General features: G+C 41.3%; 1 protein-coding gene and 1 pseudogene across 10 annotated transcripts in view; both read right to left on the bottom strand.

The window, feature by feature from the left end:
* FMNL2 (formin like 2) overlaps positions 1–15,355 on the bottom strand; it is a 323,185-nt gene that overhangs the window by 250,535 nt on the left and 57,295 nt on the right. The window lies entirely within an intron of this gene.
* On the bottom strand, positions 121–14,082 carry LOC129489478 (nuclear migration protein nudC-like; annotated as a pseudogene).

Consider the following 15,355-nt stretch of genomic DNA (forward strand, 5'->3'; position numbering starts at 1 on the left):
TGGTGAAACCCTGTGTCTACTAAAAATACAAAAAATTAGCCGGGCGTGGTGGCAGGCACCTGTAGTCCCAGCTACTCGGGAGGCTGAGGCAGGAGAATGGCATGAGCCCGGGAGGCGGAGGTTGTAGTGAGCCGAGATTGCGCCACTGCACTCCAGCCTGGGTGACAGAGCGAGACTCCGTCTCAAAAAAAAAAAAAAAAAAGATTAAACACAACATCTGAAACTACCTAAAAATAGTTCAGTTTTTTCTCTGCCTCTCTCTTTGGTCAATTTTCAAGTTTTATGAATAGCGTATTAGGCCAAACTGATTATAATAACCACTTCATCAAGCACCTCTCAGAAATGAACTTCAGGCTCAAAGGCAGGAGAGGAGCACCTGGAGAACTCTAAGAAATGGAAAAAAGCCCCAACGTGAATCAACAGCCTCCCCTCCACTGACCTAACAAGCACACCCAAATCCATGGCCAATCTCTAAATAAAGATTTCAAATGAAACTGAGAATGCCGCTGACATAGTCATGAACTTATTCTTTGATATTTTGCACAGATTAAAGCTTTTTGCCTCCAAGCACTTCTCCTTCCCCTTTCAAGATCAAAAAGGAAGAATTCTTCAAGCATAAATGACAGGCAGGATTTCAATTCAACTCAAGTAACTCATGGGCATCTACCAGGTGAAAAGGCAGTGTGCCAAGTATGCAGAAACCACTAGGACTGTGTATGCCTCCTGTGTCACTTCATTTGGAGGGGTGAGATGTCCAACATGAACTTTTAGGGACCTTTATTAGGACACACATTTATTTTCTTTGACAGGACACATTTAAATTAATAGCTTCTCCTAAAGGCATTAAAGAACTACATAGGGACTTCTGTAAAATAATACTTTTTGAAACTGATAAATTCCCCAAACTTTCAGAGCTAAAATTCCCTCCACTCCATCCCACCCCAGTGTCCATAAACGCAGTCATATCACAGGCCCAGGCCTGTTGAGAGCTACAAAGAAATAGTCTTACTAGTTCACACTTCTCCTAGTACAGGAAACTGTTTCACAGGATAATTCCCAACATCTTCCTACATGTAACTTTATTGAGAACTGAGTCACAAACTGCTTGCGACCAAATGAAGGTTCAACCCTTTTGCTGGCATTGCCTGCCTCCAATTCCTCCCTGGCTGTGGTTTGGGCAGGATACACGTGGGAAGGAAAAAGAAAGACAACTACAAAATCATTACCCGTAAAGCAGTGAGGATCAATTATGGGTGACTGCCCCCCAGGGTATATTCAGTAGTCTACAGATATTTTTGGTTGACATAATTGGGAAGAGGCAGTGCTACTCATTGTTACCCAGTGGCATACAGTGGGCAGGGACCAGGGGTGCAGCTCAGCATCCTACAAAGCACAGGACACACCTATGACATAACAGTTATCTGGTCCCAAATGCATAAATAGTGCTAAGGTTAAGAAACCTTGTTCTAAAGCCATAAAGGAAACAAACTGCACAAGAAAACAGGTAGGTGGAAAAATACAAGTTATACTGATTCCTCCTCCACACTCTTTGCAGCATCTTCCTTCTGCCCCCTAAAATTTAAGTTTTGCTCATAAGGCCATATCCTCTCCCTGCTTCCCTTGAATCTCTAAAAGAGCATTCTTTATTTTTTTTATTTTTTTTTATTTTTTATGTTTTGAGACCGAGTCTGGCTCTGTCACCCAGGCTGGAGTGCAGTGGCACGATCTCAGCTCACTGCAACCTCCTCCACCTCCTGGATTCAAGCAATTCTCCTGCCTCAGCCCACAGAGTAGCTGGGACTACAGGCCTGTGCCACCACATCCAGCTGCTTTTTGTATTTTTTATTAGAGACAGAGTTTCGCCATGTTGGCCAGGCTAGTCTTAAATTCCTGACCTCAAGTGATCCGCCCGCCTCGGCCTCCCAGAGTGCTGGGACCACAGGCATGAGCCACCGCGCCCGGCCCATTCTTTGTTTTTCAACTCACTTTCTATCTGTTGCCATCTCCAATCTCTGTCCAAGATGTCTAATTTTATGATTGATCACTTGCCGTGATCAACCTCAAACTCAACTCATCAAAACAAACTGCATCATCAGGGCTTCTAAGCCAACTCCTCTGCTGCCTGTCCTGTTTCAGTAAATGTCACACCACTTTCCCCATGACCCAGGTTCAAAACCCAAAAGCCAGTCTCATTCTAGTTCCTTCCCACCTATCTACTCACACAGTTTTGCTCAGCACTCTTCATCCAGTAGCTAGCACTCTGCCTGCCACATAGAACTCACCCAAATATCTAATACATATAGAAACACTATTAAAGACATTAAGGTCATCTTTAACTGCTTCATTTCCCAGCCTCTCAATCAAATCGATTGCAAAGCCTTATGAATTCTGCCCCAAGGTGTAAAGGCACCAACACAAGTGCCCTCCCTAAAGTCTAAATGACCTAATCCATCCCCATAGAAATGGCAGATCAATCTTCCTCAAGCATAATCCCCATTATGTCACTACTTCACTGCCAACCCCAGAAAAAAAAACTTGTCAACAGCCTATCAAATCCTTCCACCTCCACCTTGACACTGGCAGGTAGGTTCCATGTGTCCAATACCACACCTCAGTTTCCCCATCGAGGCTTTTGTCTCCTACTTCCTTTCAATGCTATGAAGAAAATACTTAATAAGCTGCTCCTCACCCACGTCCAGAGGGACCAGCATCTATTAAAAAGGCACAGCAGAGACCATTCGGGGCTCAGAAACTTCTCTAGGCTTCCGCCTTTCAACCATCATTTCAAACATCCTCCCTCATCCTGTGCTGCCACCTTCTTCTACTCCTCCACCCTCAGATCCACAACTTTTATTTGGATTAGTCACCTACCTTCTGATTTCACTTCTCTGTCAATGTTCAGCCTCCACCACTGCCATGTGGCAACCCTGGGCAGAGAAAGCCTCACCCTCAAGCCCGACCTCAGGTCTGGGATCCCAGCACCAGCTCAGGGTCCAGGGGCAGCTTCTGGGATTGGTTATCACACATCCAGTATTCTTCAGAAAGCCAGTGAAGCTGTCTGCTGCTCTGGGGCAGCACCCAAGTGTTCCTGTCTCCATGGCCACCACATTCTTCTCTCTTTGGCTCCCATGTCTGTCTCTCCACAACACACTCAATTCCTTCTATGCCCAGCTCAAATGACATCTTCTCCCTGAAGCCTGTCCTAATTTTCCTACCCAAACCAAATACAATTGCCTTCTCTTCTCAATCCTCTGGTCATGTTCACCCTTTTTAAAAATAAGTACCATGTTATGCCTTGTATTACATGTATCAGTTTCTCTCTTTATGCCTGAGCCAACCGTACCACTTACTAGCTGTGCGGTCTCAGATAAATCAATCCTCTATACTATTTCTTCATCAATAAACTGGAGATAATGGTGCATATCTCATAACTGTGTATAGAAGATAAAGCCAGATAAAATGTACACATGGCTTAAAACAGTGCCTGTGCATGCAAATGCTACCTTTCATGTTTTACCTCCCTCAAGACTTAGAAAAGCCTTACATATTAATTGCGTAAAAAATCAGTTGAATGTTAATTTAGTCATCCAAAATTCCAATTACTAGAGACCTAGCAGAAAAGAAACAAGCATTTCTTGAAGACCTACCAAGTATACCAAGCAATATATAAAGCATCTTACATAGGAGAATTTGTAATTCTCGCATCTCTTTGAACTAGATATCATTCTTATTTTACAGATGAGGACTTACAAATTAGGTACTTAGCCTCAAGTCGTATAACTCATCATATAAAAAATCTGTGCTCTTTTCATGCAGCCCACTGCCTCCATAATATGGAATTTGCCTTATTCACAGGCTAGACAGCAACATAGCCTGGGGGATACAACAGGGAATAATACTTCAGCAAGCTCGCAGGCCAGAGGACAATACGCTGAGGCTTTTATTTTTATTGATTTATTTTTTTGAGATGGAGTCTCACTCTGTTGCTCAGGCTGGAGTGCAGTGGCTCAATCTCGGCTCACTGCAAAACCTCCACCTCCCAGGTTCAAGCAATTCTCCTGCCTCAGCCTCCCAAGGCTGGGATTACAGGCACCTGCCACCACGCCCAGCTAGTTTTCGTATTTTTTTTTTTTCTATTGAATACATGAAGTATATTGCTTTTATTTGTGATTTTTCAATGGTTTTAGCATGTTCACAAACTTATGCAACAATAACCACTAATTCCAGAACATATGCATCATCCCCGAAAGAAACACCTTATTCCTTAGAAGTCACCCTCAATTCCCAACCCCTGCCTCCTTCCAGCCTCTAGCAAGAATCAGTGTAATTAATATAATTTCTGGCTCTATTAATTTGCATTTTCTGGACATTTAAGAATGTCCAGAATCATAAATGAAATCATGTGATATTCAATATGTGGTGTTTCATGTCTGGACTTAGCATAATGTTGCTTAAAAATATGTTGTTTAAAAATGTCTGGACTTAGCATAGTATTTTCTTTTTTTTTTTTTAATTTTTTAATTTTTTTATTATACTTTAGGGTTTTAGGGTACATGTGCACAATGTGCAGGTTTGTTACATATGTATCCATGTGCCATGCTGATTTCCTGCACCCATTAACTCGTCATTTAGCATTAGGTGTATCTCCTAATGCTGTCCCTCCCCACTCCCGCCACCCCACAACAGTCCCCGGAGTGTGATGTTCCCCTTCCTGTGTCCATGAGTTCTCATTGTTCAATTCCCACCTATGAGTGAGAACATGCGGTATTTGGTTTTTTGTCCTTGCGATAGTTTGCTGAGAATGATGTTTTCCAGTTTCATCCATGTCCCTACAAAGGACATGAACTCATCATTTTTTATGGCTGCATAGTATTCCATGGTGTATATGTGCCACATTTTCTTAATCCAGTCTATCGTTGTTGGACATTTGGGTTGGTTCCAACTCTTTGCTATTGTGAATAGTGCCGCAATAAACATACGTGTGCATGTGTCTTTATAGTAGCATGATTTATAGTCCTTTGGGTATATACCCAGTAATGGGATGGCTGGGTCAAATGGTATTTCTAGTTCGAGATCCCTGAGGAATCACCACACTGACTTCCACAATGGTTGAACTAGTTTACAGTCCCACCAACAGTGTAAAAGTGTTCCTATTTCTCCACATCCTCTCCAGCACCTGTTGTTTCCAGATTTTTTTAATGATGGCCATTCTAACTGGTGTGAGATGGTATCTCACTGTGGTTTTGATTTGCATTTCTCTGATGGCCAGTGATGATGAGCATTTCTTCATGTGTTTTTTGGCTGCATAAATGTCTTCTTTTGAGAAGTGTCTGTTCATGTCCTCTGCCCACTTTTTGATGGGGTTGTTTGTTTTTTTCTTGTAAATTTGTTTGAGTTCATTGTAGATTCTGGATATTAGCCCTTTGTCAGATGAGTAGGTTGCAAAAATTTTCTCCCATTCTGTAGGTTGTCTGTTCACTCGGATGATAGTTTCTTTTGCTGTGCAGAAGCTCTTTAGTTTAATGAGATCCCATTTGTCAATTTTGGCTTTTGTTGCCATTGCTTTTGGTGTTTTAGACATGAAGTCCTTGCCCACGCCTATGTCCTGAATGGTATTGCCTAGGTTTTCTTGTAGGATTTTAATGGTTTTAGGTCTAACATATAAGTCTTTAATCCATCTTGAATTAATTTTTGTATAAGGTGTAAGGAAGGGATCCAGTTGCAGCTTTCTACATATGGCTAGCCAGTTTTCCCAGCACCATTTATTAAATAGGGAATCCTTGTATTTTTTTTAATAGAGATGAGGTTTTGCCATGTTGGCCAGGCTGGTCTTGAACTCCTGACCTCAGGCGATCCGCCTGCCTTGGTTTCCCAAAGTGCTGGGATTACAGGTGTGCGCCACTGCACCCAGCTGAAGCTTTTATTTTTTTAAACCAATGACAACGCTGGCTCACAGAGAAGAATGACATACAAATCAGAAGTTTACAGATTTAGTGGTACTGTGTCCACTTATCTTGAAAGACCTGACCCTGATGGACAGAAGGACCAAAAGAAGGAAAGGTCCATGCTTCTGGGTGTGCAAATAAAAGAAAAAAAAAAGGAGGAAGAGAGGGAGAAAAGTAAAGTAGAAGGGAGGACAGAAAGAAAGAGGGAAAACTCCAAGCCACCTGTTTTAGCCAGGAAACTCCCTGAGGTTCACAACCTGAAAGTGTCCTATCACTTTCCCCAGCATGTCTCATTTTGTTTATTTTCTTAAATCATACTAGAAAATTTAATTTCTCTCTTTTGATGTTTTTTATTCTGAAAAGTGCATGAAAAATTCCAGCAGGTAATTCTGACATCCAAAAACCTCACTTTTTTCCCCCTAACTGGCTCAGACAGATAAAAGGAAAGGAATTGAATTATCTGAATAATTTCCCTAAGTCTTCCCCACCTACATTACGCTCATCCAGTTTCCTTGCAAATTACCCAGGTGAACCATCTGTGCTTGTGACTTTTAAAAATTCTTCACATTGAAGTTCTTTCATTTATTAATGGGAAAAAAAAAGATTTCTTCTGAATTTTCCTCCCTGCATATCCCAGGCAAAGCAGGATTTGGTGAACCCTAACATCCTTAGGTAAAGCAACATTAAATCCAAAATACACGTAACCTTAATAGATCTTTTTCCATCAACGAATTTTACAATAATGCTAATTGCAATTTTAAAGAATGACAACATCTTCTGGATGAGCCACAGAAATAATATATTTAGTCTACAAATTCATGGAATAGTGAACAACATGCCAACTGCATTCCACTTCCATAGTCTTATGATTCTTTAAGCAAGACAGGCATTTGGAGAGCTTTAAAAATAATGATGAGGGGTGAAGGAGCAGAGCAGGGGCATAAGTTTTTTTCTTAATGATGGAATTTAGGTAATGCTCTTTGAATAACTGTTACTCTAAATGGCAAGTGGAAAGTCACATGAGCATGAATTTAAGACAAAAGAACATCTATACAAAAAGTAATTTCCCACTTATTTTAAATCTCCCTTGAAGAGGGGAGAGGGGAGAGAGGGGAGAGTTAAAGCCTGACTTAACATACTTGTTAACTGGATAAGAAATAAGACAATGTCTGAAATGTGAAAGATGTCCAGAGGCATGGAAGTTTGCCCTGATATGCAGGACTCATCTAAGCCAGGACCTCACAGGCTCTCTGGATACATGTTATCTTCGGAAATGAGGAGAAGTAGAAATGAACTACCAAAGCTATAGAGGGTTAAGCAGCAGCCTTGGATTTCATTCTAGGTTTGGCAAACATTGAAATAAATAACTGGTCAATGACAAGACTGCCCACTGTATTAGATCAAGAAATTACGAATCAGTTCTCTAAATTTAGTAGCTAGACTCATTCCCGTTTGACTTTTCAAGTCAGTTCAGCCCAAATAGCAAGTATAGTATATGACTTCTAAGGCAGAAAACGGAAAACTAATTCCCTCCCATGAAAATCCGAATTCTATCCAGCCAAGTTCTTCTAGTTCCCCCAATGTGGAAACACTTAGCAATGACTGTTCAAATGCTTAGCTGAGTTCTAAGACACTAAAAGAAAGGAGAGGGGGAGGGATGTGGGTGCAGGAGTTCATTTTTGCAGAAATGCCGTGATTAAACAACAAGACTTACATTTACAGAACCACGTTAAAGACTTCAGAATCCCATTCACTCTCTCTAGTGACAAATACGCTTAAGCAAGGACTTTCTGACTCTGTCGAAAGACAGCAGCTCTTAAGAATTATTTTAAAAATGAAACAAAAGATTCCACATGACTGTTTTGCCTGCCGCCCCCACTCCTGCCCACCCACCCCCCACCACTCCACAACTCCCAACTTCATTTATCCTATTCATCTCACAGTTGGGTATTTGGTTGAAGCATATTTGAAAGAGGAGGATAAAGCCTGGGCCAATTATCCAAAGAACAAACCGTCTTCCGTTAAAGGCTTATAAAAATAAATTTGGCTTACAAAAAGAAATTCAAGGAGATTTCCAAACCGTCCTCTCAATTTCATGTAAGCCTGTTGATTTTTTAGTCATTCTTGTTTTTCTCCAAATTCATATTGGGTGGGGAAGTTGAACAAAAATTCTAAGTGTACCATTGTAGTCTAGCTAAATAAAAACATAGGTTTCAAATTTCAAATCACATCACATCTAATTTAACCTTTAATTTTAAGGGACTGGTCCAGATAGTAGCTGAGAACCATTATGGAGACAAAAAATGGGAACAAGTTTCCTAAGAAAGCTAACAGGCCGTCTGGGGCATAATCTAACAATGAATCTTATCTAAACCCAATGTCCCTTGGAATGAAGTTTTTCCTCTTAGGATTAAGACATTTAGTTCTATCTCTTGCCTAGAACTTGATGGCAAGCTGTACTTTCTGTAATCTGTATCCTAAGCACTACTCATCTCTAACTCTTATGTAGGGTTTGCCACCTCATGTCCCACAGCACCATGGCAACCCAGCTGAACATACAGACATTTCCAATTCTGAAAGAACACTTTCACTGGAAACACGGGCTGACCGGACCAGGACTTCCACAGTGGTACTGTCTACTGTGAACCAAAGAATTACAAAGAAATGTTAACAGATTTTTTTTAAATTACAGCTTTATGGAAAAATAAGTTAAGGCAAATCCATCCTTGACACTAACAGCATTCCTGGTTCAGCAGGAATAACTCATAGTGCTGTCAGAAAATAAAAGCATGCTATCTATTCTTTATAGTCAACTGAATTGGGAGCAGACACATTTTTCAGTCTCAGGAGCAAGAAAGCCATTCCTGCAAATTTGGTTTTGTAATTTTCAGCAGATCAGGGTTTTGCTTATCCTCAAATTACATTTTAGGTCACTTCGACAACCTAAAAGACTAGAAATAAAAGATCGTTCTTGTCCAATCTTCTATGGTAAGCTGTGATAAATAAGTCATTTTACTTATCACAAATTTGAGTATATCTTCCAAAGGCCAAAAAAAAAAAAAAAACCCAACAGTTAATGTTGTGTAATATAAACTATTAATTGCACCTTTCTTTCCTAGTGTGGGAGATCAAGTTGTCATTCTTCACTAAAAAAAAAAAAAAAAAAAAAAACCTCAAACTTATTTTTTCAGAGAACAACTCTTTCCACATGTATCTATTAATATTATGCCTGTAAGAGTTCTGAATTTCCTGTGAATGCCAGCTCATATGGAAACAGATGAGCCAAGAAGAACTAAGAGGAACTCATGTCACAGGTTAGTACCATACTTCTTGAACATAAACGAAAAGGGGGAAAATTATCATGCAGTAAATCTAGGATCAAAGGTACCCAAAGCACAGTTAGTGAACCCAGTACTAACCAGGAGGATTCAAAAACAACCCACAATTGGTTTGCTGCTTGCAAAAAAATTAAATTTAGACCTCCAAATCACACTATACACAAATAAATTCCACACAAATAAAAGCAAATTCTTTAAAAAACATGTCTCCAAAGCTAAAATTAAGTCGTGTATTTTTGGATATGATCGTTAGTACAAACATTCTAACTTTCAGAATCACGACAAAAATGGCCAGAAATTTAAAATTTGATGTTGTAAGAAATTCAAACTTCTGTAGGCCTAAAAAAATTTATCTAAAAAAGGAAGTGAGGAAAATAGTCAAAACAAATTAAATGAGTTATCATCTATTACAAGGGTCAGCAAACTCTGGCCCGCTAATCAAATCCAGCCCACTGCCTGTTCTTCTACAGCCCGTGAACTAAGAATGGTTTTACATTTTTAAATGGTTGAAAAAAATAAAGAGGAATGATACTCCAGGGCATATGAAAACTATATAATACTCACATCTCAGCATCCATATGGGAGCACAGTCATCCTCATTAGTTGCCTATTGTCTAAGGCTGCTTTCACCCTACAGAAGCTGTATGGCCCACAAAGTCTGAAGTGTCTATTATCTGGTCCTTTACAGAAAAAGTTAGCTAACCCCTGAACTACTAAACAAAGAGCTCATGCATATGAAAAACAGTAAGACCCAATAAATAAATAGGCAAAGGAGATTTTTTTAAAGTAAAAGAAAAATACAACCTGTTAATAAAATAGAAAATGTTCACTTTCACTTCCAAATGGAAAGACTCTCTTTGGCCTATCAGATTAGGAAAGATTTGTGGAAAAGTCAACACATATTGCTGTCAGGGGGACAGTCAAACAAGAGCTAAGAAGCTGCAGGTGGCACTCTAAATATGTTTTACCCTTTTAGAATGCAATGCGGCAAAAAGACACAAGTCTTAGAAAATGTCCATAACTCTCTTCTCATCTATCCTACGGACATAATCTCAAATATAGGCAAGTTTATAAATAAAGACATTTATTATGGTATCTTTAACACAGTGAAAACCCAGTAGCAATTTCATAGGTTTCCCTGTTTTAAGAGTCATGGGTGTTGTTTCTAAGTATTAATGTATCTGAAATTAAGACATATCTTATAATCATGTACATTTAATGTGCTATGTGTTTCCTCATATTAAAGTGTTGATACCACAGTGCCTTACCTGTACTTTTAATTAACAGTGTCTTACATGTACTACATAGAGGCAACTCACATAGTTTCAATGAAGACATCTGATTGAAGGACTATTTACAAAGATGAGGGAAGAGTGAAGGGTACCACAAGGGGCATTCAGGTAGAAAGTGACTTGAAGCATCAAGGAGAGGAAAGTAACCTGCTGGAGGCCTGAAAGAGGAGCCACCAGGCAAGAGTGGTTTCTTGATGGGACACAGCCACTGACAAAACTGCAGCAGAGAAGCAGGCAGAGAGAAGAGATATGGCGACTGGCAGCTCTCTCCCCTCCCATTCTTAGCTCTCCTTAAGTTCCCCCTTGGCCAATCCAGTTAGAAGCCAGAGGGCAAGGAAGCCTGGAGGATCCATCTGTCAGTCAGCACCACTGCCCACTCCCAAAAGGAGGGCAGACAATAGGTGAGAAGGGGTGTTATGGTTTGAATGTGTCCCTTCCAAAATTTAGGCCTTGCCAAAGTGATGGTATTTACAAGTGGAGCCCTTAAAGGTGATTAAGCCATGATGGCTTCTCCCTCTCAATGGGATTAGGGCTCTTACAAAAGAGGCTTCACTCCGCATTTAGACGACTTGCCCTTATGCCTTCTGCCAGATAAGGATGCGGCAAGAGGGCCCTCTCCAAATGCTCCCAGACCAAATGCTGGCACCTCGATCGTGGACTTCCCAGTCACCTCCAGAACGGTGAGAAATAAAATTCTGTTCCTTATAAATTACCCAGTCTCAAGTATTCTGTCACTGCAGCACAAAACAGACTGAAACAGGAGGAAAAAAGGAATAACCATCTCAGTCATTCTCCAAATCACCCCACAGAAAAGATGAAAAATGCATTCCCACTGTGATGAGTGGGGTGAGAGAAAAGTCAATCCCAAGGTCTTAATTTCACTGAAATCATCCACTAAATCAGGATCCAAGTGGCTCTGGTCACCTCAAACAGAACTCTGACAAAGGAAGATGAGAAAACAGGGGTTTGAAAAGCCAAACATTTTAAATTTATAAAAGAAACCACCTTCCACAATGTTTAGGTACAACTAAGATATTAGGCAAATAGCTACCATGTTGGGTAGGTGGAGAACCTCATTTAAACAATATGAAAATAGCACAAAAATTTGAAATTAAAGAATGAATTATTGTAAATAGCAAGGAGGGTGGCAATCTTGCACATGAATCAAGGAGTTGGCATGTGAATAAGGATGTGAATAGATCCTAAAGCAGATGTTTTTGAGACAATATGGGTTGAAAAGAAAAAACAATTTCTAGCTCCCAGTCTTCTGTATCTTTTAATTCACTGTTTCTGGTCAGGGTTTGGTAAGGGCTCTAGCCAGCGTTATTTCATTAAGAACATATAGAGTTTAGGAGTCTAGAAAAAGGCCAATTTTAAGGGCTCAAAGAGCAACATTATTATTAATGAATAATGTGACCTTCAGGAAATCTGATACCATAGTTCCAATAACTGTTCTTGCTTCAAGTCACTATATTCAAAACCCCTATCAGGAAATATGGGAAAGTCGGTGTCTCATTCAGAACAAAAACTAACTCTAACTACAGTAAGACAAACTCTTGGTACCAATCAACAGAGTCAACTTGCCACCCCTGGCACACAGCTCTACTCCTACCGCACGCCTTCCTGCATGCTGCCCTTCCTTTCTCCATCCCAATTACACCTCCCAGCCAGATACACAAGACACATTTGCTGGTGAACTCCACTCCTTCCAGCTCTCTATGCATTTCCACCCAACTACCTCTACTGCCTTCAGTTATGCTTTAGTTACTCAGTTCCTTCGCCACTGTTTTCTGAAAAATTGTCTTTTATCTGTGTTTGTTGTGAAATCTCAATTTGTCAGAATCTCCCAGAAAGTCATTACCAGTTGCCAGGGTGTTTATTTGGCATTCTCTAAGTCATCCTTTGAGGATTCAAAGTGAAGTCACCCAAAAGGCATATGTGACTGCATCAAATTTAAGACACTAACTTCCACCTCTAGAATCAATTCACCAAGACACAGTGCTATGATTCAAGTTGGAAGTTCGGGAAGCTGTGCTTTAGCTAAAAGCTGCAACAACAAATGGCAATTGAAGAAATAAAACACAACAAAGTTGTGGTTACTATTGCTATAGTATTTATTCAAGCCTCAGCACAGCCAAGAAAGGCCAGTACCTTTCAAACTAGGGTGTGAAGGTTGCCAATATCCTATCTGCCTCTGTCTCTTATAAGTCGTTTATTTTCATACCTTAACAGAACAATTACCTTAATCTTTACAATTTGGCATCACAAATGAGGAAATAAATCAGTACTTATTTCTTTTTTTGCTGGGCAAATTGCTTTAATGTGTAACAGTAGGCCACTGGGGAAGACAAGACCCCAAGCCCCAGCCTTTCTCCTGATGCCCTGGGACCTGTGTGCCTGGGCCAGTCCCATGCCTACCCCAAGCCCTGAGGCCCACAAGGGCCAGAGAAGAGTGGGAAAGAAAGTTGGATGGTTGTAGCTCAGCCCCAAGAGTTGAAGGAGGAAAAAAACACGGGCTAGTCGAATCTGGCCTTGGAAAAATCCATCTCCAGATGCTGACCCATGAACTTCTTCAAAATCTCCTGTTTCTTCTGTTCGTCTGAGATTGGCAGCCCCATGGACTTCTGTCTCTGGTCATATATCATCTTTTCCACCATGCTGCGAGTCTCATTGTCCAGGTCTGACAGCTTGGAATTCTCAGGGTTAATCATCTTGGTATTGATCTCAGGGTCACTGGACACCAAGCAGCTCCATCACTCGATCTTACTGATCTTCTCAAGATGCACAGTCACCACCTTGCCGTCCTCAATGAGCCATGAGCTCTCCTCTACCTTCACTTCGTTGTAGAGCTCCCCATCGATGATCGCTGGCTGCCCCTTGAGCCCCACCCGGAGGTGCTGCCCCTGGATGTCCACCACCATGTCCTTCCCTTTCAGCCGGAAGTTCACGCGGAAAGGGACCGCCAGGCCCAGCTCCGACAGGCTCTGGGTCCAGCGGTAATTGGGCAGGTCTGCCCTGTTGCCTAGGTTGGGCTTCAGTTTTCCTTTGTCCTTCTCATCTTCCTCCTCCTTCTCCTGCTTTCCTGGGGAGTCAAGGCTGCCATTCTTGAGCTGGGCCTCATGATTCTCTGTATTCTTTTTCTGGTCAATCTCTAGCCGCAGCCTCTCTGCTTCTCTGCCCTTATCTGGGGCCCCGAGTTCTCTGACTTGGCTTCCTTGGCCAGCCTGGCGACCCGCTCCGCCTTCTCCCGGGCTCTCTTCTCCCACCAGGCCTTCTGTGCCAGCTGATTGTCATGGCTGAAAGTCTGTATGATAAGCTTTTCTGCCATCCCCTCTTCTCCTGCAGTGAAAAAGTCTGTTTTGCATCGAAGGAAGCTGAAGAAGGTGTTCACGAGCTCCTGCCGCCGCCCTCGTGCTGCTGAGCCATGGCCAGCAACATGCGGTCGAATGGCTCCTCCTCCTGCTCTCCACCCACCGCGCCGGCTCGGATCCACGTCCCGAAGTCTGCGCTCTAGTCCTGCGCTCTCTCCGCTACTTCGGGTCACGCAGGGCCCAACGACTCTAGTCTAAATCAGTCCTTATTTCTAAAAGGTACATAAGAATTCAGAGTTAAAGATCTAACTATCTGAAGACAAAGTATCTCCCACGGCCATAAACTGAAGTGTCTCCTCAAAATTCATAGGTTGAAACCTAACCCCTAAATGTAATGGTTTTAAGAGATGGGGCTCTTGGGAGGTGATTAGATCATAAAGGTGGAGCCCTCATAAATGCAATTAGTGCCCCTAAAAAAGAGGTCCCACAGAGCTTACTTATCCTTTCTGCTATATGAAGATACAGCAGAAGGATGGCTGTCTCCGAACTAGGAGGCAGGTCCTCCCCTCAAATTTGCTGATGCCTTGATCTTGGACTTCCCAGTCTCCAGAACCATGAGAAATAAGTTTCCGTTCTTTAGAAGCTACCTAATTTATAGTATTTTGTTACTACACAGCAGCCCAAATGGACTAAGACACCCTAACACTGTGTGAGCCTTTATAGAAAAAAATGCTCCTTTCATTTGCAGCACCCTCCCCGTTAAGTCCAAACTGAAAAACAGCATTTAGACTTTAACCAAAAAGAAGCCATGACATTAATACTTTTACTCATGACTCCGTTTATCTGGTATTTATTGCCTCATTCTGCTAGCCACCTTAAATTTCATATTTTTAACAATCATTGTTTTTAGTGAGGACTGAGGTGACTGTTTTCATTTAAATAGTCATGAGTTCTACAAACAAAAAGTAGACAGTCATAAACATCCACAGATGTGACCTCAGTAATTTTTAATCACTGGTTCTAATGTCACTTTAGTTGATGAACTTCTCTTAAAAAGAGACACTAACTTCTTTTTGAAAACTTGTGCACAAACTACCAATCAGAAGGTCCTACAATCGTATTAGAAAATCACCAATTAAAAGAAGAAACTGTGGTGACATTAGGTACTTGAATAATTAAGCTGTGATTAGAGATAGACTTCTAATTTAGGCAGAATATGGTTGATATGGTTTGGCTGTGTCCCCACCCAAATGTCATCTTGAATTGTAGTTCCTCACATGTCATGGGAGGGACTCGGTGGAAGGTAATTGAATCATGGGGGTAGTTAGGCTCATGCTGTTTTCAAGATAGTGAGTTCTCAAGATATCTGATGGTTTTGTAAGGGGCTTTTCTCCCACTCCACTCATACTTCTCCTTGCTGCCGCCATGCAAAGGAGGACATGTTTGCTTTCCCTTCCACCATGACTGCA

The sequence above is a fragment of the Symphalangus syndactylus genome, chromosome 9, assembly GCF_028878055.3.
Source record: "Symphalangus syndactylus isolate Jambi chromosome 9, NHGRI_mSymSyn1-v2.1_pri, whole genome shotgun sequence".
Classification (NCBI taxonomy): domain Eukaryota; kingdom Metazoa; phylum Chordata; class Mammalia; order Primates; family Hylobatidae; genus Symphalangus; species Symphalangus syndactylus.